Source organism: Alligator sinensis, unplaced genomic scaffold, assembly GCF_000455745.1.
Source record: "Alligator sinensis unplaced genomic scaffold, ASM45574v1 scaffold560_1, whole genome shotgun sequence".
NCBI lineage: Eukaryota > Metazoa > Chordata > Crocodylia > Alligatoridae > Alligator > Alligator sinensis.
Genome location: NW_005841837.1, coordinates 3,852,042 through 3,875,652, shown reverse-complemented (window position 1 = coordinate 3,875,652; position 23,611 = coordinate 3,852,042). Strand labels below are relative to the sequence as shown.

General features: G+C 44.7%; 1 long non-coding RNA gene across 1 annotated transcript in view; it reads right to left on the bottom strand.

Moving 5' to 3' along the window:
- The window catches only part of LOC102385808, a 69,987-nt gene that overhangs the window by 42,751 nt on the left and 3,625 nt on the right, over window positions 1-23,611 (bottom strand). The window contains exon 2 of the long non-coding RNA XR_322856.1: window positions 23,389-23,482. This is a non-coding gene — a long non-coding RNA (uncharacterized LOC102385808). The remainder of the gene's footprint in view (window positions 1-23,388; window positions 23,483-23,611) is intronic.

Genomic DNA, 23,611 nt, shown 5'->3' with positions numbered 1-23,611 from the left:
TATCAGGAGGTGCTACTTCACTGTCAGGGCGGCTAGGATCTGGAACCAACTTCCAAGAGAAGTGGTGCTGGCTCCTACCCTGGGGGTCTTTAAGGGGAGACTAGATGAACACCTTGCTGGGGTCGTTTGACCCCAGTACTCTTTCCTGCCATGGCAGGGGGTCGGGCTTGATGATCTACTCAGGTCCCTTCCAACCCTACCGACTATGGCTATGACTATGACTAGGTTGTCCCCGTTGCTGCTGCAGGGCACACAGGGGGTATCTTGCCAGCATAGAGCTCACAGCAGCAAGCAGCTTCCCCATGCAGCTCCACTGTGCCCTGAAGAACCAGGTTGCACCCACTGGGCTGCAGAGGCCCCAGGAGCAGTGCAGGGGATCCTGAGCCCGCAGTGGCCAGCCCGCATCCACCCCTACCACTGCCCTGCGTACAGACATGGGGGGCATAGGTCCTCCCTGCCCCCCTGTGAGTGCACACAATGTCAAGGAGCCAATCCACCCCACAGCCAAGCCCGCGGCAGGCAGGCAGCAGGGAGGGGAAGCTGGGCTCTACACTCTGCTATGCTGCAGCAGCTGCTGCCTCCTGTGGGCAACAGCCAGGGCTTGGGTGCTGATATAGGGGGGCAGACTGAGGTCCCTGGCCCATAGCCCTAGAAGCTGGGGGCCCCCTTCTGGCAGGGCTAAGGGGGAAGGGGGGTGTGGGTGTGGGGTGAGGGGCACCAGGAGGGCCAGGAGCTTGGGGGCTGTGGCTTGGAAGTGAGGGGCCTGGACCTGCATTTTGTGAATTCAGGGGCAGGGAACACTCCGATTTTCCATGATAAAAACCCAAAATCAAATACCAAAATGTATAGGCATGTAGAATTAATTTTATTACAGTGATTGAGGCACTGGTAGGCTTCCAAATTGCTTTAAAATTGTAAATATATCAAGAAAACATTGTGTTCAACTGATATACTCATACACTAGCAGCCTTTCATTTTAATGAAAAATTTTGGGGTTTTTAAAATCGGATAATTTGTGGGGTTTTTATCAGAGAAAGCCAGGATCCCTGGCTCAGACACATACTCACTGATGTGCAGATCTCCATGAATCCTGCATGACATGCATCAGCAATATGTCTACCAATTGTGGCTTATATGGATAAGTAGCAGCAATTGGTAGACATGTTACTGATTATCCATATAATTAAGGGCCACTTTTCCTTTCTGATCAAGGTAAGGCCTGGCCCAATTCCATTAAGAACACTGACCCTGATTCTGCACAGATTCATATGCATGAATATTTTATGCACTGTAAGTAATTCCCAGGACTACTTATAATGGAAAAAGTTAAGTATGGGCTTAAGTTTTCACCAGAGTGTTTGCATCAGTTGTTAATATGCAGCAGCGCTGGTGGCACTCACACAAGCATGTATCTCAAGTTAAATGCAAGCTAATCTTCAGCAGCTATTGTTCCCACTGTAGACAGCACAATTCAGTAGAAACTGCCATTTAAATATATAATTCTCAGCCAATAAGTGTTACGAATAATTTTATTTACAAATCAGTGCTGCCATGCATTATTTTGTCAATTAGCTTTTACTAGAGCTTCTGTTCAAAGGGTGATGCCACAAAATAGTTGAAATCTTTTATCCCTAAAATACCACATGGTTTCCAGTTTCAACTAAAGAGGTAACATAGCCAAATGAAGTGATAGCCCATGGTGAGCACTGTTTCCCTAATCAATCTAGCAAGTCAAACACCCCCACTCTGTTCAAAGATTGAGCAAAACCTCTCACCCTCTGGTAGAGACATGACTGCCTCACGAGAACTTAGTCTAATGGATATGAAAAGAGTCAGAACATCTTGGCTTCAAAAGCTTTCAATAAGATGCAGCATTACTAGGTATCAGCTCCATTTAAAAAGATGAGACGGGGAAGATAAACATTAAAAAGAAAAGATAGATAATTAGACAGGGAGTTACTAGGGATGTGCGAAGCGGGACCTATTCGATTTGGATTCGGCCCAAATCACGGACTGTGATTCGATTTGTTGATTTAGATCACTGCCCCTGATTTGATTCAATGCAGATTCAGAGTATCAGTGATTCAGACAGAGGCACAGCTTTAAATATTTTTCTATACACCTCAAGGCACCAGTGCGGCTTGTGAACACTGCAATGCTGGGGCACATGAAGAATCCCACTGGAGTGCGGGGGGCGCCCTCCACAAGCTCGGTGGTGAACCCAGAAGTAGACCAGAAGTACTTCCGTTCCACTTCTGGGTGTGCTGGGGAGCGTGCCAGGGGCCACCCCCTGTGCTCCCCTGGCTCAGTGATTGGCCATAGGGGGACCCTGGGCACCCCCCAGACCCAGAAGGCATCAGTTGCTGAGCCAGGGGAGTGGGGGAAGGGAGGGGAGACCCAGCATGCTCCCCGGTGTACCAGAAGTGGACTGGAAGTGTTTCTGGTCCACTTCCAGTCTGCTGCTGAGCACACTGGGGAGCCCCCACCATGCTTCTGTGGGATACGCCATGTGCCCCAGTATCACAGCATTCATAAGCTGCCTGCTACCTAGAGGTATGCAGAAAAAACATTTAAAGTTGTGTCTATGTCTGAATCTCCAAATCGATTCAGAGGGTTCCAATTTGATTCAGGGAGATTAAAGGGTCCTTCGATTCAATTTACACCAAATCAGGCCAAATCAAATCAGGGACCGAAGCTTTGTACAGCCCTAGCAGTTACACAGATAAGCCTCAATTCAGCAGAGCACTTAAACATATGCCTAACTTTAATCATACAGGACAATCCATCTCGAGTCAATGGGATGTCTCATGTGCTCATAATTAAGTGCTCGCCTGGATTATGATCATAAAACTTCATTTACAAATGTTTCAAAATATCTACATAAATCAAAAAGGGATTTCTTGTATTGATTTTGAAGAGAGGGGTTGGAGGGGAGTATGCATTGATTTCAGGTCACCCACAGCTTGGTTCATTGGTCTTAGAAAATTGGGGGTCATCTGCATAGATCACACATGCTGCATACAACACACTTGCTTTCAGATGAGATCTTTGATTTTTGATCACATGAAAGATATTCTTTCTAGCTCCAGTATATGACAGAGAGCTTATTTCTGCAAAAAAAACACCCCAAACCGTTTTCTAACCTAAACAAACATGGGTTTAAATCACAGGATGTTAAAAAAAAATTAAAAACTGGAGTCCAGGTGGAGAATGGTATTATAACAATTGGTTAAACTCAAATTGATTGGGTCCTATCTGACAAAAACATAAAAAGCAAATGAAAATAAATAACCCATGTTCCAGGGAGGGGAGGCGAAGGGATTTTAGTCAAAGCTGTATGAATATTGTTTTAACTGTCTAATGTTATTTTTTAATGATCTAAAATGTTCTAAAAACTGACTATCAGAATCAGGTATCATGGTTTGAAAACATGCCTGAATTTTTTCATGGAAAAAGACTCAAAAGCTTGAGCTCTAAATACAAAAGTAAACTGCATTGTGCAAAAATGCTTGCTGGTTTGGAACAGCTGAAGTTTGTTCTGACCTCCTGTTACTGATCCCTATTTGTTATAGCACTTACCAAAGTTTCCCTGCTTATGGCAAGCAAGCCTCCTTTCCCATTTCCTCCTCAGTTCCAGCTACCTGTTAAACTCTGCCCCATCATGATACTTCTTCAGGGAGACAAGGATGACCTGCCCCAGATTCCAGATCAGGAGGCAACAGCCTGCTAACCAGCACTGCAGTGGCTGTACTTACTTTATCCTAGAGCTGACATACCCCCAGGCCCATGGGAAGTTTTTTCTCTCCTGACATTTATTAATAGTGCACCTCATCCTGTGAAATTATGCTACTCTGCCCTTCTTCTCAATTTAGTGTATGCAGTGTTCATCTCCTCTTTTCTTACACACGAACTCTCGAGTGATTTTAATAAAACAATGCCAACATCTGCACCACCCCGACAATAACTACACCCTACAACAGAACCATCACTATTCCTGCATCTTACACCTGCACCTCCAGACCAGAAATATAGTCTCTCTCACCCAGTGCACTAAATGCCCTAATGAAAAATATGTAGAAGAAACCAAACAACCGCACACCAGAATTAACGCACACCAAAAATCTATCAAAGAAAAGAATACCCAGTTAACCTGTGGGGGCACACTTCTCACAAGAAAACCATTCTCTCTCCAATCTCTCAGTTCTAATCCTCAAAAGGGAATTTATAAAACATCTTTCACAGATGAGCCTACAAACTTCATTTCATCGACCTACTGGATACAAAAAATCATGGACTAAATATAGACACTGAATTTATGGCACATTATAGCCTGCCTAACATCCAACTCCCCAGGTAACCTCTCTACTATTTAACAGCTACGTTCATACCCTTCCCCCACTTAACCTGTCTTTCACCCATTCACTTCCTCAATTTACATGTTCACTGACTGGCTTTCTTGCATGCATACTAGCCTCTGGTTTCTTTACTATTCCAATCAGGAAGAGCATAGATCAACCGGAGACACCTCCTCAGCCTAACAAAGGGTATCTGTACCCGAAAGCTTGCAAAAAAGAATTTTTCCAACTATTTGAGTTGGTCAAATAAAAGATATTGGTTTTACCCAAAGAAACTTGTCTGCCTTTAGTAAAACAAGGAATATTATTTGCCCAGTATTACCTTTTCCAATTGCATTTACAGATTGGTCTAATCCAGGAGTGGATTAGACAATGCACCAGGGGTTATACAGGTCATCCTACAACATGAATCCTACATGCGACACAGGCAGCCTGTGCGTACGGCATGCCACTGATCTAGGAGGGGGCGGGAAGAGTTGGAAGAGACCTCAGGAGGTCATCTAGTCCAACCCCCTGCTCAAAGTAGGACCATCTCCACCTATATCATCCAAGCCAAAGTTTTGTCCACCCAAATCTTTAAAAACTCCAAGGACGGTGATACCACAACCTCTCCAGGTAGCCTGTTCCTCCTCATGAGAATTTTTTCCCCAATATCTAACTTAAACGTCCCTTTCTGCAGCTTGAGACCATTGTTATCTGCCACCACTGAGAACAGTCTAGATCTATCCTAGCAGGATGGAAGTTGAACGGGAAGGTAATACCCATGCTAGCTTTAATCTAGATAGCATTGACAGGAAGAGCAGTGAAGATGTAGTAGCTCACATCTCAGAGCAGGTAAACAACCTAAGTAAAATGTCCTTGTGACAAGGGGCCATCACAGAGCCAATCATAGTACCAACCCGCCCACCACTCTAGGGCAGTCCACCCTGATTCGCCCGCCACACTTTGAAGTATTAATATCAGATGTAAAAATATGGGAGGCTTCCCATGTAATGCCCCAATGCCTAGGGCATTACACATGGCTCTGACCTTCCCTTTACCATGTCCCATGCCTTGCAGATGGCATCCAAAAATCACTATCACTATTAGTCCCCGGGCCCCATTGCTGGTCTACACTCAGCCTAGGAGATCTGAAGACTTATCTTGGCCTCATGCCCCCTTACTGGGGCCATTACTCATGCATGCACTCAAGGCTCCCTGACTCATTAGGCTCCTAGCCCTTCAAACTCTACCCCTCACTGCAGTTACCACTCTGCCCTAGCACTAGGGCCTTATGCCCCTTAGGCCTCAGGTGTCTGTCAGCATGCCTGAACCTTGGCGTATAGTCCACTCAAGCATCTTCAGACATACCTGGACCTCACTCTCCTTCAGGCCTCTCACTAGGCTGCACTTGTTCAGGCATTGGGCTGGCCCCTCCTGGCCCCTGTGCTATTGCCCAAGCCTGTTGCTTTTCTCTCAGGGTGTACACCCTAGACTTTCCCTTCTACAGGGTCACCCACAAGGCAATGGGGGCCGAGGCTTTCCAGCGCCCCATACTCACCATTCACTAGGGAGGCACTGCCCCGCCACTGGCAGCACCACCACATCATCCTCCCCATCAGGGTGTAGTTTTAGGTCATTCCCCAGGACCAATGCAGACCTACCTACCCTGGTCTTATTCCCTCACTGGTCTCCTGGTTGTTGTACCTGGACTGCTCTCTCCCCTGGGGCCTCTGTTGCAGCCTCCACCTCATTACTTCCTCTTACTGGGCCTCTCTCTCTCCAACCGCTTTATCGGATTCCTCCCATCAGGAGGCTGGGTTTCAGCTTCCATCATCTCAGTGTGCTGATCAGCCGAGCCTATCCTCCCTTTGGCAGTAAAGTCATCCCCATCAAAGTGACCTTTAGCCTGTTTACAGTTCTGGCCCTGCCTCTAGGCCAGTAGGAATGCCAGATGGCTCTCTGCAGCCCTGGCCTGCCCCTCACAGTGGGCTTACTTGCCCTTTGGCCTTTTGGCCCTGGCCCCCTTGCTCTGACCAGAAGGGGCTCCCTGGCATCAGCACAGCAGCAGCTGACCTCCTTACTCAGCAAGGGTTCCCAGTGAGCCCCACTATATACAGCCATCTCTTACTGGACTTGCCTAGAGCCCCAGAGATCTTACATAAGGCATCCCTTCACTGAATTGGGCTCACCTGAGCCCCTGGCCTTGCCCCTGCCAGTTCTAATCAGGGGCTTGCCTAAGCCCTGTGTAGGCCCACAACTCCAAGCCCCTTTTACAAGGCTGGCCTCACTCTTCCCTAGGCCCAAACCCTTCTCCACAGGGTTTGGGACCCCACTGAGTCCCTAGGAATTTCCTCCATCCCCATAGTTCCTACCTTGAACCTCCAGATGTTCCTGGGAGCACCAGATGTCAAGCTGGTGATGTTACTCCAGCAGCATCCCAACAGCAACTGCCAGCCCTACTGCTCTTATTCTACAGTTGTGTAGCCCTGCTCCAATCAGGCGGTCTCCTGATAGCCATGTGACCCTCCTGTTTGGCACTGTGGTGACCTGCAAGATGCCCTGCTGCCTGCTCAAGCCCTTAAAGTAGCGGGCACCAAAGGTACACTGCCACATACCTCCCCCCTTAAAATGAGGGGTGTCTCTCTGCCACTCCCCATGCAGGCTCTGTAGCCTGCACCAGTCCTCTAAGTGCTAAGCATCCCAATGGTGCTCTGTCACAGTCCCCAGGGGCATGTACTATGATTGCTGAAGTCTAAGCCACCAAGGCTAGGAACAGAAGTTGTATTTTTCCCCAGATTATTTTACCTGTGTTTGCCCCAGAAAAGAATTAGCCTGGGACTGATGTCCACACACATCTAATCAGGGATGAAAAAAACTGCTGCTTTTCTGCCATTGATTTAATGATGCAATCCTGAGACAACCATTTGGATGCACTTTGTAATGTCCTGGAATTAACTGTTAGTACTTCTTATCCTGTGACCCTTTTAAGATTTATCACAGGACTTCAAACATGGCCAGTTGAATGATTACACCAGGATAAAATGATTTATCCCAGGACAAAAGCAACATCTGGTTGTAGCCCAAGTCTTTATTGGTGCTCTTGCCCAAGTTAGCTAGATTAAGATAGCATGAGTAGGACTAACTAGGGCTATAATCACACTTTCATTTTGTTGTGTAGATATATCCAAGAGGACTAGGCTCTTTTAACCCTACTGGTATATTTAAAGCAGTACAACTTTTGTTGGTAGATGAGGCCTAAATGCTAGATTTACCTAAAAGCTGTGTAAAAGTTAGACAGCTGCTCCCTGTTGGTTACACATCTGAGAAAGCCTAAGTGCATAAACGAATCTGTCCAGAATCGTTTTTAATTTATGACTGCTAAACTGTCTGACTGTTTCAAATGGCAGTATATGCCTAATCCATAGGTCTTGTTTGTTTTCTTTGGGTTTTTTTTTTTGGAGGGGGAGGGGCAGGGTTGCAGAAAATGCCCATTTGTCTTGCCTCCATACAGCCACATAGTACAAATGCCCCATGGGAAGTTTGTCATGGCACACAAGCTGTTACTGAGACAGAGATTTGCAGCATGGCCTGGTAGAACGAACAAGAACGTAAATAAACCAGACCTCTGATCCTGATCAGCTGTGCAGCCTGGAGCAAGTCACATTGCTTTCTGTCTCATTTTTCTTTATCTCCAAATTGAAAGTAATAACACTGAGGTTTTGCTTATGCTGTAAATGGGAGGTGTGACTGAAGTACATGTAAATACACCCCAGCTAGAAAACTCAGGTACCCAGAGCTGCCAGGCCATGGAAACCCTGGAACTTTCCAGCCCCCGAAGGAAACAGCTAGGGTCTCTGAAGCAGGCTTGCACACCCCAGTTCAAAACCCTTGCTGCCTGTCTTAGTTAATGTCTGTATAGTGCTTTGACCAAACAGGGTCAGATTTGCAAAGGTGTTTAACATTCCTGTTGAAAGGTGCCTAGTGGCAGCTGAATGTTTTCAAAAACCTGGCCCACCAAAAGCTAGGCATTATTATTTGCATCTTTTGAAAGATTCCATGATGGTTCTGGACCTAAACTCTGAGCACAGAGAATGGCCAGGGCTTCTGCTTTTAGACAGCTCCAGAACATGGGGGTGAATGCTGCCACACCACTCATCCCCTCCTTTCCCCGCTGCTGAATGCAGCAGAGAGGAGGAATGAGGGGAAGGGTGAATAGCAGCAGCATTCACCCGCTTGGGGCCCAGAGCCATGCAAAAGCAAGGGCTCCAGCCAGACTCTGCCACAATCAGCTAGTGAGCTCAGAGCTCACTTCTCACATGGAGCTCTGGCAAGAGCCCACAATGACCAGGCAGTGATCTCAGAGCTCACTGAGCATGTTCAGTACAGCCAAAATGGAGAGCCCCCTTTCCTTGTTCCTGGATCCACTACTATATATAAGCTTGGAGTTTGCTCTAAATTTCTCACATATGGTATCTGGAGATGGAAAAAAATTAGGGACGTACAAGCAGGATCTGGTCTAAACTGGCACGTCTACATGTGCAATTAATGTGACTGAATAAACTTCAGTGCAATATGAGCCGATGGATGCATCTATATGTACACCCCACTGCGCATTTGGTACTGCACAGTCATTTAGTACTTGCTAAATCAAGCACTAAAGCAAGCAAGTACTAAATGACTGTGCAGTACCCACCAGTACTGCGAAGTCCTGACAGCGCACAGGTCATTTACAACCCTATTGCACAGTAGCAATTTGCTACTCTGTAGTAGCAGTGGCATCATGGTTAGTGCCTGCCAGCACTACATCACCATAGCTTGTCACTGTGGTGACATAGTGTCTCGTGTAGACACGCCCAGTGTAAACTAGCCCCGGCATCACTGTCGGCACATGCATTTAAGCATAGTAATTTACTCTGCTGTCAGATAGTACCTATGTCTGACAGGATTATCAGACAGCACTGTAAATTATTCTATACCAGCCTGCACATGTAGATTGTGACACTTCACTGTACAGTAAATTAGTCTACTGTGCAGTAAAGCACACATGTAGATGTGGCCACTGTCTGTCACCATGGGAGCCACCATTATGTATTTTAGATACATTACAAACTGGAGATGTATTCTTCTGCTGTTTGATATGCACATGAGAGTTTAATATAACAAACAACATGAGAATTAATTTTATATGTAAGCGTCACTTTCATTTCAAACATGGTTAATGCTTTTAATTGCATGAGCACCACAGAAAAAAGGCTCCTCTCTAAATGGGAGAAATTTTGACCATGTACCTTCACCCTGTAGGTACGTATACTTGACTGAACTCTCACCAGCAGCTGAGTTAAACTCAGCAGAGAGGCAGGGAGGCCATGAAGGAACTGGCTACAGGCCCCTAATCCTGTGAAGTGGCCTGACATCAGTTGGAACAACCTAGAGATATGTACCTTATGGCAGCAGATTAATCCCAAGAAGGCACATCTACATGTGCATTTAATGTAGAGCTGACTAATTAGCTCCACAGTAAAACATCACTGTCTACACATGCAGTGCTATTAGGATGGAGTAAACTAATTAACTCCACTGTACAATAGTACTGCCAGACACAAGTAATATCTTATGGTGGAGTTATTTACTCTGCTGCAATGCCCATGTAGATGCTGATGGGGCTAGTTGGGGCACAAGGGTGCTTCAGTGCAGAGGCTGCCTGCGAGCTAGCCCTGCACTGAAGCACCCTCGTGCCCCAGCCAGACCCTGTGCAGTATTTTGAGCTGAGTCAAAGCAGCCCTGGGCTTGCTGGCTGACCTCAGGGGCTCCCTGCCTCCTGGGGCTGCCCTACCCCAGCTCAACATGCTGAAGTCCCAGGTGCTCATGCAAATATGGTGCCTAGGAGCAATAAACTCCAGCTTGAACTGTGCTGGAGTTTATTCAGCCACAGTAATTGCACATGTAGACGCACCCAGAGAGGATTATCTTGCTAGCAGAGGATTGTTACAGGAGATCTCTGCCCCAGTTTTGGACTCCTCACTTCATTTTGGAGCAGAGGAAATGGCTAGCACAGGAGCAGCTTCTGATGGGTTTACATCAGGAAGAGCTGCCTTCTTTCAACAGAATTCTCTTCAGGCTGCCAGCAGTCAGGGGCACTATATGAGTGACACAAAAGGGCCAATTGTAAATGAAAATCTAGTCTCCTGCCTTTCTAAATCTCCCTACAGAGCAGACAGCACTCAGTTTCTCTGCTCTCAGATACTTTTAAGTGATAAGGCTCTCTACAGGCATCTCAGTACTAAGAACTAGTTCTGATCTCATTTACACTTCGTTGAAAATCAAATTTGACCCTACAGACTTCAGTAAAGAATGATCTGGGATTTACACTGGTGCAAGCAAGTACAGAATCCCACCCCTCACCTCTATAGCAGCTTCCACCAGTTTCAGACCTACACCAAGTTTGAGACCACGAAGTGAGATTCTCATGTGAAACCTAATACATTTCTTGATATTGATGCTTTTTGCTCCATTTGGTCATCTCAGCAGCTGCAAGCTTTAGTTGGGGTCACAAAGTAAGGACAGCTAGCAATAATTTACAAAGCTTGCTTGTTTAAATAACAAAAGAATTCAGTCCCTTCATCCAATAATAAGGAGAAAAAAATATTCACCAAACAAATCATAACAGAGCATAAAGATGTTTTAAAACCTGCTTGGAAAGAGTGCTAATAGACACACATTAAAAAATGTATTGACATCACTCAGAGCATTGGGCAGCAGCCCAAAGATTACTGAAGGGACAGCAGCTTGTTCCAATCAGGCATATAACAGCAGTGCACAGGGGAGCCTTCATGCTGTGGTATGTATATATAAGCTGGCTCAAAGCATAACCCACAGTGCAGGAGCAGGTTAAATACAAGACCAGCTTTGGTGGAATGATGGCCTAAATGCATGCAGTGCAGAGTAGCGCACTGAATTAAACAACCACTTAATGAGTCTTTCTTTTCTGTTACCTCGGATGTCATTTGTCCAGCATTTAGATTGTAAGATCTTATTACAAGATCTTTCTTACTCTATATTTCTACAGCACCTGGCACAATGGGGACTTAGTCCATGCCTGAGGCTCCTAGGTATTACAATAGTATAAACAGGAGTTTATTCAGCCACAGTAGAATAAACTCTGCCCCCAACTGTGCAGTTGTTACTGCACAGTCATTAGTACTAGCTTAGCACTAAATGCTTAGTACTTGCAGGTACTAAATGGCTGTGCAGTAACCGCCATTACTTCACAGTCCCAGTGGCGCACAGGTCATTTCCAACCCTACTGCGCAGTAGCGTCATTATCACAGTTTGTGCCCGCCGACACTGTCTCTAGCAATGAGCTGTCACCATGACTTGTTGCTAAGGCAATGTAGCATCTCATGTAGATGTACCCACAATGTATAGTAATTTCAGGTCTAACTGATTAGCTCTGAAGTCCTGATTCAGCAAAGCACATGCTGATCCTTACACATCTACTCAAGTCCTATTGATTCAATGAGAAATCCATGTGTTTTAAAGAATAACTGCCACTGATTGAACTTCTTTGAATTCTGATTTATCTTTGAAAAATCAAATTTTAACATGGAAAAACCCTACCATTTTTAAATGGCATTTTACATGGTATTTTTTTTTCTAATCTCCTATAAAGATGTTTAATATATTATGGAAAAACAACAATTCAGGAAAGAGTAAAAATAAAAATGTGATTTTATTTTTGTTTTACATTTTGCTAGCTATGTCAACTGTGTGCTTCTGAGAGGTTGGCAGAGTCAGGAATTAAAGCAGGAAAAAGATCTCAGTATAAAAGTATCAAAGAAAGGAAATTAAGGATTAATATTCCTCATCTGAAGTATCCCTTCCCTCTTAGAGAAAGCTCTTCCATCCTCACGCAGCAGCAGCTGCTCGCCTCTGTTCACGTCAGTAAAAAAGTAACTGACCAACTCAACATGCGGCCAACTGTTCTGGTTCCATCGGTTTACTGAGCAATACTGCCCAGTTTTACAACAGCTCAAGATTACAATGCATCTCATGCCAGCACCGCCTAGATCTGAACTGAGACCACTGTTTGTTTCCTCCTTATCCTTGTCAGGTATGCAGGACTTTACCTTCTTGAACAATATTATAATTATGATAATCTTCCCAATATAAACATTATAAAAAAGGAAACTTACGTATCAGACAAAACCCAGAAGAAACCATTAAATTCAGCAGATAGCCCTTTCACAAGAGAGAAGCAGAAAATGCATTAACTATTTCCCAAGCTCCAAGTTTATTAACTCTGCAATGTTTTCAGCCCTTTAGAAGACCTGCAAGCAGACTAGCATTGCAGACTGCTTGGTAGGTACAAAGCAAATGAGAAGAGAGATGTCCTGGTTTCTGGAAAAAAAATTATACAAACTTCTGGGCGATGACATGACTGATGAAATAAGTTAGGGACTGCACTTACACATTTGGTTCACCTAGCTGGAAAAAGATTTCTTTACCTTCTAGAAATAGCCAAAGCCCTTGCCTTATTGCAAAATAATAATAAATAAGCTAGTAGAATAGATAGAAACACAGATCATAAGCTGAATCATTCAGCAAGCTAGTCAGGAAGGACTCATCACAGAATGAAATGCAGAAACACGTGCTTTTCAGAACACTGGCGGTGAAAGACCGCATTGCTCTCAAGCTCAGTCTAAATGGCCAGACCCTCAGGCCATACAGGCCAAACTAGTGTCACTGGAATCAGTGAAGCTACGTTGATTTATACCAGCTGAGGACCACACCAAGTGATTTGTTGTGGTTCACTGTCATCGCATCACTTTTGAAATCTGGGCCAAATTTACTATTGATGAAAGTCATTAAAATCAATGGAATTTTACCAGTTAAACTCAGTAAGTTTGTCTCACTGTCTTCTTACTGATTTCTGCAAGTGTGGAATATCTGTGGGACATGGATAAACTTAAAAAAAAAACCCACCATAGAGTAAATTCTTCACTTCTTAGTCAAGCCACATCCCTACCAAAGTCCCATTATAATGAGATGAAGGGACAGTGTATGAAATCAGTAAAACTTGACAGATCAGAAGACAAAAACTCAACAAACATCTAGAAAACTCCAGCAGCATAATGAGCTACCTGTATTGTGTTTAACTATATGACTCACTCTCCTCTCGGAACATAATCTAAAACCCTTTGAAATTAAGGGAAGTCTTTCCACTGATTACAGTGGTCTTTGAAAAAAGCCTTATGAGATTCTTCTTAAAGGGTGCATCTACATGTGCTATTAATGCACTTTAGGCTTACTGGGTGCATCTGCATGTGTGTTTTCATGCACAGTAGCCTATTCTACTGCATGTGAAAGCAGCGTGAAAAAACCATACTAATATGATAATGTGCAGTAGAATAAGCTATTGTGTATTAAGCACTAGGGGTGTGTGAAGTGGGCTATATTCACCCCATGGGTGCCATCCATGAGCTCCGGGGCTCCAGTCCCACTGCTTGTGGACATGCCCTGCCAGGCAAGACTGTTGGCTCCATGTTGTCCAGTGCATTTGGGATGATGAGCAGTGGGTGAACTCTTTCTGGATAACCTGGGCCATATTCCAGGAGCTATTCAACCAGCTCAGCCCACACCTGAAGCAGCAGCCTACCACCATGTGGCTTCCCCTCTCCATGGAGACCCAGGTGGCCATCACCCTCAAGATCACCACATCTACTAGCCTGTGGTACATTGGCCACCTCTTCAGGATGGTCAAGGTGAACACTGGGGATGCTGTTCTGGAGGTCTGTGGTACCCTACTGGACATGCTGGGCCACACCGTGCTCTGAGTCAACAACCCCCTGGAGGTGGTAGCAGGATTCTGAGTCCCAGGCATTTTGCAGTGCATCAGGGGCCTGGACAAGACACACTTCCCCATCACTTGCCCACCCCTGGGGGATTGCCCATACTACAGCCAATGGGACTTCCACTCAGTTGTTCTTCAGGCTATGGTGGACCACCAGGGCATCTTTACAAACACCAGCCATGGCTGGGCTGACAGCACCCACAGTGCCTGGGTCTTCTAGAACTTATTCTTGCCAGGCCTGGTGGAGAGCAGGAGCTTTGTGCCAGGTGTTCCGGACCTGCAGCTGGGCAATGGAACTGTCCCACCCCTCCTCATCAGGGACCCGGCCTACCCACTGCTGCCATGGCTCATGTGGCTCTACACCCCCCAGCTCAACCCACACCAAGCACATTTCAACAGGTGGGCTGGAGCTGCACACTGGTGGAGTACACCTTTGGCTCCCTGAAGGGATGCTGGTGTACCCTCACTGTCTGCATGAAGGTCACCGAAGCCAACATTCCCTGGGTCATCACCACAGCCTGTGTGCTGCATAACATCTGCAAAGCCTAGTGGGAGCTCTTCCATGAGGCATGGATGGAGGAGGTGTGGTGGGAGCGCCAGCTATGGTAGCTGTGACAGCAATCCACACCCCACACCCCGCAAGGCCCTGAGCAAACTGCACACCCAGTGGCAGGGGCCACGACAGTGTGTGGGGGAGGCACTGGTGAATCAACCTCCTCCTGCAACCCCCACTGTAGGGCAGCTGACCATAGACCCCTGGCCCAAAGCGTACCCCCAACACCACTTTCACTGTGGACAGTTTCCAACAACAGTTTTTATTTTCTTCCCCAACCAAAGACTCCCTTCCACCCTCCCTCCCCAGAAACAGACTCCCTCCCCAACAACAGACCACACCACCAACCCCACCACCCATCACCAATAAAGCACCCTCTTCCCCATGCAAACTATGTACATTATGCTGTGTGTTGTTTGAGGGGAGGATGGGGCAGTGGGGTGGAAATACCTACAAGGTGGATCCTGGGGACAAGCGCCCAGCACCCCAGCCTCTGACCACACTACTGTAGGTGCAGACATTGCAGTGATGCCAGTAGGCTTGGATCTCACCTGGTGGCAAGGGCGGCCACTGTTCTGGCTATGCTGACTCCTCCTGCTCCTCCATCACAGGGCCAAGGCCAGCAGGGCCCACATGTGGTGCTGAACCCACTGTGGGCAGCTCCCACTCAGGGGCTACCTGGTGCCTGGGTGAGCACCAGGGGCCAGCCCAGGTAGGGAGCCCAGCCACTGGGGGCCCTGGCTACGGCAACTAGTGATGCACCTCAGCCCAAGTCCACTATGGGGCTTGGTGCTGGACCCTGGGCAGCTGACCAGGATGGTGTCCATCACCTGGCAGTCCTCCTCTGTAGCCTCCACTGCCCTGGGACTGGAGAAACTCCCAGCCCTGTGGCTCTGGCCCAAGCTGGAGGCTGGCCTCCTGGTTGTGTGGCTGATCAGGAGCAAATTTTCTCCCAGTCAGCATCTACCTATGCACTACTGTGCAGTACTTACTGACCACGTCTACATGAGACACCGACTGCGCAGTTGTTACTGCAGTCATTTAGCACTTGTAACTAGAGTTACTGTGCCATAGCATTGCCAAACAGCTTTTAGGTGATGAAGACCACTCAGTAGCTTGTTACTAGAGCTCTGCAAAATGGCTGTTTCAATTCAGTTTGGATTCGTCCATTTCAGAGGACAGTGATTCATTTCGGTGTTTCAGATCACTGTCCTGTTTCGTTTCAGCCAAATCTTCTCTGAATCTATTTCAAATGGGCTGCAAGCTTCACACAGCCCTACTGCTCAGCTGGGCAGAGCTTGGGGTCCCAGTGGGGACCAGGACAGGGCCGTGGGTGGCTCGTCTGGGGGAGGGGGAAAGGCCGCTGCCCTCTGTGCAGGTGAGGTGACCCCACACAGATCTTTGATCCCTGTCATGCCGGGTCATGGGGCAGGGAAGCAGTGCAGAGTGGCAAGCAAGCCTGCTCATCTCTGCCGTGCGACTTGGCTCCTCAGGGAGCAGAGATCTGTGCTGGGGGTCTCCTCACCACCGCTGCCCACCTGGCACTGCCCTGGATCTCTGCTCCCTGCAGTGCTAGGTCACGTGGCAGTGACCAGCACTGCCTTCCCATGCGACCTGACTCCACAGGGAGCAGAGATCTGTGCCGGGGTCTTCTCACCACCACTGCCTGCCCCGTGCAGCCCTGCGTCACCGGGGCAGCAAGAGACAGGCAGTGGTGGTGAGGGGACCCCCAGTGCAGATCTCTGCTCCCTGCGGAGCCGAGTTATGTGACAGGGCAGCAGCATACACCTGTTTCCCTGCAAGTCTGGCTCTGAAACTCCTAAATTTTCCAAAACATTTCTGAACCATTTCAGATGTCTTGTTCCATTTCAGAGATGTTTCAGAGCTTACCATTTGGCTTTGGATTCAGTGTTTTGGGTGCTGAATTGGCCTGAAACACCTCTGAAATGTAATGGCTGCCGAAATTTTGCACAGCCCTACTCATTACTATTGCATAGTAGTGTTGTGTTACACTTTGTCCTGTGTGATGCAGCTCATGTAGATGCAGCCACTGTGTAGTTAGTTTACTAAGTGTACTTACAAGTAGTAAACTAACTGTGCAGTAGACTAATTTAGTGCACATTAAATGCCTGCACGTGTAGACATTGATGCTTTACTGCGTAGTAAATAAGTCTACTGTGCAGTAAAGTGTCTCGTGTAGACACGCCCAAAGTATGGCAATAGGGGACGAATCCTAAAATGAATATCTACATTTTTGAATGCTTGACCAAATAATTATTCAGAGTAATTATTATTTGATCATAGGACCATATAAAAGTAGGGTCTCAAGGCACCTCATGAGGTCATCTACTCCAGCCCCCTGCCCAAGACAGGATCTCTCCTAACTAAACCATCCCAGCTATTCTGCCTAACCTGCTCTTGAAAATTTCCAAGGATGAAGATTCTACAACTTCTCTAGGTAACCACTTATGTATCCACTTTATATATTTTCATCTCATCTATATATCCTTATGTAACTCTGGCACATGGTGCTACCCACATGCCACATCCGAGTTTTGGAATCCTGGGGTGCCCAGTAGCATAAGCCTCACTTAGGTCTCTTAGGAACTAAAACAGGGCTTTCCAGCAGGAAGAGCCCCTTCTACACTTACAGACCCTTTGCAACCACCAATATAATTATTTATAAATATTTAATTATATACAATCTAATTATATACAGAATGGGGATCGACAAGAGCCACTTCCACATAGTGATCCCTGGTAGCATTTCTGATGGCTGAGAGCTCCCAAATTGACAAAAACACCAAAGGGTATACAGAATAAGATATAACTAAAGTGAATATAAATTTCAAATTTGCTACCAAAATAACTCTATATACAGTACACAAAAGGAGCACTGGTGGTATGAGGATGGTCACTTGGGTATCTATGAGGTTCACAAACTGATAACCTCTCAGGTGTGATATCGGTCAAAGGAGAAGGGTAAACAATAATTAGACATTAAAGCACTAATAAATAAGTTGGCTAATATTTACAACATGAGCTACTGGATATTTATTTACAAACACTACTAATGGCCTTTATACACAATGAATTTACACACATACACTTGTATGCTGAGTCAAGGATTGGATGGGGGAAAAATAAAAAAAAATTAAAAAACAATCTCCAGCTTCTTCCCTCTGCACCATGGCAGGTCCTTCCTGGCTGGGGTCCTCCCACTCCCACATTGGCCCAGGTGTCACTGCACTGCTGGCAGCTGCTCCCACGTCTGGGTCCCTGCAATGCACAATGTACACCGACCTGGCCCATGGCCCCTGCACAGTGGGCCATGCAGCTTGGGCTTCTGGCTAAAGCAGACACACTTCTCCCACAGGTGAACACATGGGTGCACTGGGTTTGGCTCCCACAGCCCATGGCCCTCCCTTTAAGTCTTACACACCAATGAACTGGGGATAGTTCCCTGAGTCTCACCTCCCCTTGTCTGAGCACTGGGACATGCTGGGCAGGGCTTCCACAGCCTTGCACCCCTCACTTGAATTACACACACATGCTAACTGGGAGGCTTGCTTCCCCTCAAGTGCTCCTCAGGCAGGTGCCTGAGGGGATTAGCCCACTCTCTCCAAAGTCCTGGCTTGAGTCCTAGGGCTGTGAGTGCTCCTCTAACCTGTTGGCCACTCACCACAGCTCTGGCGGGCTCAGGGGGGAGGAGGGGGCCGTCACTGTGGCCAGGTCCGCATAACCCTCTACCCACAACGCGTGTCCTTCTCTTCCCCCACTGCTAAAGACAACGTATATCACATCCACAGCCTATGTCACCAGAGAAAGAAATCAGGTTGGTCAGGCATGACTTCCTCTTTGTGAATCCATGCTGACTGTTCCCGATTGCATTGTTATCCTCTAGGTACTTCACAATGAAGTCCTTGGAAACTTGCTCCATGATCTTGCCAGGTATCGAAATAAGGCTGACTGGTCTGTAGTTCCCCAGATCTTCTTTCTTCCCTTTCTTAAAGATAGGCATTATGTTTGCTCTTTCCCAGTCACCTGGTAACTCATCCAACCTCCACACATTCTCAAAGGGGATAGCTAATGGCTCAAAAATTACTTCAGTCAATTCTTTCAGTACCCTAGAGTGCATCCCATCCAGCCCTGCTGACTTGAAAGTATTTGCTCTGGTATTGCTGTAGGCTGTTTGGCTCCTTCCCTATCTTTGCTTCCAGCTATACTTGTTATCCAGTAGCTGTTCCTATTCGTGTAAACCAAAATGAAAAAAGGCATCAAATACTTCAGTCTTCTCTAAATCATCCGTAACTAGATTGGCTTCTGCATTCAGTTATGTGCCTATGTTTTCTCCGGTTTTCCTCTTACTTTTGACATACTGGTAGAATCCCTTTTATTGTTTTTTTATGGTCCTTGCCAGATGCATCTCAAATTATGCTTTTTACTTCCTAATTTTCATCCTGCATGCTAGTACAATACTCTTATACTCTTCCATAGTACTATGAAAGTTTCCACTTTTCTATAGGATTCCTTTTTTAATTTTAACTCTTTGAAGTGATTGCTGTCTAGCCAGGCACAGATTGCTGTCTAGCCTGTTGTACAGCCCAAGCTAGCTCTTGTGCCTTTAGGAAGGCCTCCTTAATGAAGCCAGCTCTTTTGGACTCCTTTTCCTCTCACATTTGCCTTCCAGGGGCTCCTGCCCACCAGTTCCCTGAGTTTGTTAAAGCTGTGTTGTAGAGTTGTTGGTTATAGCCCTGTTGATCTAAGGACATAGGCAGACAAGGTTCTTTGGGTAGACGTGGTATCTTTTATTAGGCCAACTAAATAGTTAGAATTTTTTTTCTTTGCAAGCTTTCAGGTGCAAACACCTTCTTTAGGCAATAGGGAGAGTCTCAGGCAATAGAGAGACTCTCCCTATTGCCTAGAAAAGGGTCTTAAAGCCATGTTCACCTTTTGCAGAAACATGGCTGAGCAGAGGTGCTAGCCATGTTTTGCAACATATTAAAAAAATGAAAACAGTATTTTAGTTTGAAATACCAGCTTCAAATTAATTGGCATTTTCCTCCTCATTTCTTGCTTTTTAAATATTTTGATTTTCCAAGTGGAAGAAGTTGAATAAACGGGAGAAGTGATTGCAAGGCTTTATCAATTTTTGCTCAGTATTTAATTGCTCCTCTCTTCACTTCTTCCAGTTGAGCCAAATATACTGGAATATTAATGATAGAATGCGAGAAAACATGGGAAAATCCAGCTAAGACACCCAAAATAAAATAGAAAAGCAAAACGCCCCATTCAAAAAATATTCATTTTGAACTGTCAGTCCAAAAGAACTTTTTTCTTTTAACAATATTGATTCAAAAGAAATGTGTGCACTTGATTTACCTGACTGGAAATTTTAAAATAGTTTTCAAATTTGGCATTTTTGCCACAGGCACTTTCGAGTTAGGTGAAAATACATTATTTGGATTTTTTTTTTCCCAGGTGAACATTCTGAGCAGTTCTAAAACTAACTACTTGATGAGATCTAGCTTCTCTGTGTGGTTATTACTGTGTTTGAATTAGTTTACACATTTGTACCAATAACTCCCATTATTTGTTATATTCATGGTTATTACTTGTTTATAAAATTAAATGATTTACTGTGCCTTGCTCCAATTAATTAACTTGTCAGAGAAATAAAGAGGGAGAAATATTTTAAATAAAATGCATGAAAAAAGGCTCTAAGCCAATCTGCTGATCTTATACTCATCAACATTAATTCCACTCAAGTGCAAAAGGCAGAAGTCAATACAATTGTCTTACAATGGACTGAACAAATACACAGCCCAATTTTGTCCTAAAAAATAAATGGAAAAACTCCTGTTAATTTAAAGGAAACCACATTTTGTACTTGAGAAATTGTAGGTCTTAGGCACTACAAGAAAAAGAAGAAGAAAAAGAAGTGAATAGTCCTAATAGGACTGCGCCTAAGCATGACAGAGATTGGCTGTTGGCAAATTTATCTTGTAAAGCTATGCAAGGAACAGTAAATATCCTACTGAGATAGATGCTTGCCTTCAGCCTGCTGTAAGTCATAGTACAAAGGTTAAATTTGATTTTATTTGTCTGATATGATAAACTAATCTAGTGCACTCCAGCTCATTCTTTCTTAGCATGGGGTCAAGTTCTTGGTTCCATATGTCTTTCTCTTTAGATTGTATGCAAACAAAGTATGTGGAAGGGGGAAGGAGACAGTCAAACTCGTTATAAAACAAAGAAGTACACGCAAGGTGAGTATACAATGTAAAATGGTGATGCCTTTGTTTTTAGGAGACTGTACTTTTCACTGTCTCCTGAGATAGCAGCCATTTTGACGTCAAAGTTGAGTTTTTCTAAATTTTAAGAATTTTTTTGGTTAAATTGGTTTTTATTTGTGTCTTTCATTTGCCTTTACAAGTGGACTATACACTATTCAATGGAAGTTAGATAACAGCTATTCAAACTTGAAGATGCACTGATCATTTTTTATTGGTCAAGTAAACCATATGGTATTATTTCTGGTCCCTGACTGGACACAAACAAGAGCATCACTGTCCAATGAGGTTAACTGGTGTACCCCTATTGACTTCAGCTGTTTACTGTATGAGGCCCATAATAAGGAAATCTTGAAAAAATACTATGGCTTTGAATTTCTCAAGGAAAAGCAAGAAGTATAAGCAATAGTGTAAGTTGGAATGGGCAAGTGGGGCAGCAGCCCCACATGCCAACTTAGTAGGGGTGCCAGAATTGCATCCACACTCCCATACTGTGCTTGCAGCTACAGTAGCAGCAGGCAGGAACCATTTTTTAGTACTCAATATAGACAAAACTCCCACCCTCTCTCAGAACCTTCTCCCCACCCCCATTCTCCTGCAAGGTTTACCCAGAGTACAAACCCTGTTTGTTGCACCTCTGAGTATGAGCAAACATTAAAAGACACCCAGGCTTATGAACTTTAAGACAGTGTTTAACAAGTTCCAATTTAAGTCATACATGCCTTTGCCTGAGCCATCATTCCTAGAAGAATGAGTTTGCAGGATGATTTATAAACTGGGTGTAGAATTAAAATTTAATCTTCTTTCATTGCATTTACGCAAATTAATTGTGTGTGTGTGCATGTGTGTGAGGTCCTGGTGAAGAAGGGTGTGGTGAGATCCTCATGTGACTCATCTAATTGCCTTTGTGCCAGAGTTTACAAAAGTGGTTTAGGGAAGCCTTTGCTGATACATCAAGCTCTGTCCCCTCTGTAAACCACACAGCATCCAATGCAAGTCCTCAAGAGCATTTAATAATGAGACCTTCCATTCTCTTCCTGCAGCTCCTTGACTCATTAAACAAACTATTCAGCTTCTTGTGCAAATAGTCAAGAGTGACTGGTATGGCAAAACTTGATTTCTGAGAAGCAAAAATGATAGGAATATGAGAACAGCCAAATTCACTTGAATCTGGGCAAAGTCTTGGAAAGTGTAGGCATGTGCGTATGTATAAATGTTCATCCCACGTAACCAGGAACACAATCCAGGTCACATTGCCAGTCTATTTCCTTTATTGTAAATTAACCCTTTGAAAGTGTTTGCACTTCAAAGAGAAAGAACCAATGTGCTGAAAGGAGTCCTGATTCAGCATACCACTTAACAATGTGCTTAAGAGTAATTGTAAGCAGTCCTAATTGAATGTTCCCAGGCTTAAAGTTAAGTATGTGTTTTAAGTACTTTGCTGAATGGAGACTCAAGATTCCAAACTTTTTTTTTTTTTTGCTATGGGGATCAAGAATGTCCATGTATACCCACTGAAACAGATAACAAAGAGGACTGACTTGCTGAGCTAGTCACCTAGCATGAAATATACTTGGAAACACAGATTCTCAGCTGGCATAAAACATTATTACCGCCATTCATATCAATTGAATGAAGCAATCATTTCACAGGTGCTGGAAATCTGGCTCTAAATTCAGCATCAACATTTGTAGAATCTCTTATACCACGCATATAAAAGCATGTTGCTCTCTCTTCTGTAGGGAGATTAAAAATCCCATGGAACATGCTCCTTAGGCAGTAGATGTCTGTGCTGTGTTGAAGGTCAATATGTCTGATACCCTCTGCTCCAGAGATAGCTACATTTCAGAGGTGTGTGCAATAACTTCTTTACATATATGGTTTAGAAAACAGCTAAGGACCCTTTGAGATGAAAGGTGGTAAATACAAGTAAATGATTATTATCATCATTATTATTATACAGGTATTGAGAATTGCTATCAAAGAACCAAGACTTCAATGACAAAACCTTTGGACACCTTTGAGTTTGATTTTTTGTTGTAATTTCTGTGCTAGTAGTTAGGAGTAATTTGTTCGCTTTCCTTGGTTAGAATTTTTTTATACAAGCCATTCTCAGACAGATTGCATTATGCTGTGTGCCTTGTTCAGCGAAGTTAAATAAAGCCCAATGTTATAATGATTCAAGTGCTTCCAAACCATTTCTAGCATTTAATATTTTAATTACTCTTTTGGATTAGAAGTTCCTTTCATAAGCAAATTAGCATGGCATTTTGACAGGCTGGGGGAATTGTTTTTAGATTTGACTTTACTTGTTAGACTTCATGTTGGGTTGGGAACTGCAATCATCATAATTACCATTGAAGTGAAATTCCAGATCTTCTAGTACCAGTAGGTAAATGAGTAACAGCCATAAACTTCACCCTTTACTGTCTGACTGTGGGCTGTGGTGCTAAAAAAACAAAATGAAGGTGGATATAAACACAGGTGGAAAGCTGGAGCATAATTAAAGTTATTACTGAATTTAAATAAAATGTATTTTATAAGGCCCTTCGCCCTATTTAAGGCCCTACTGAACTTT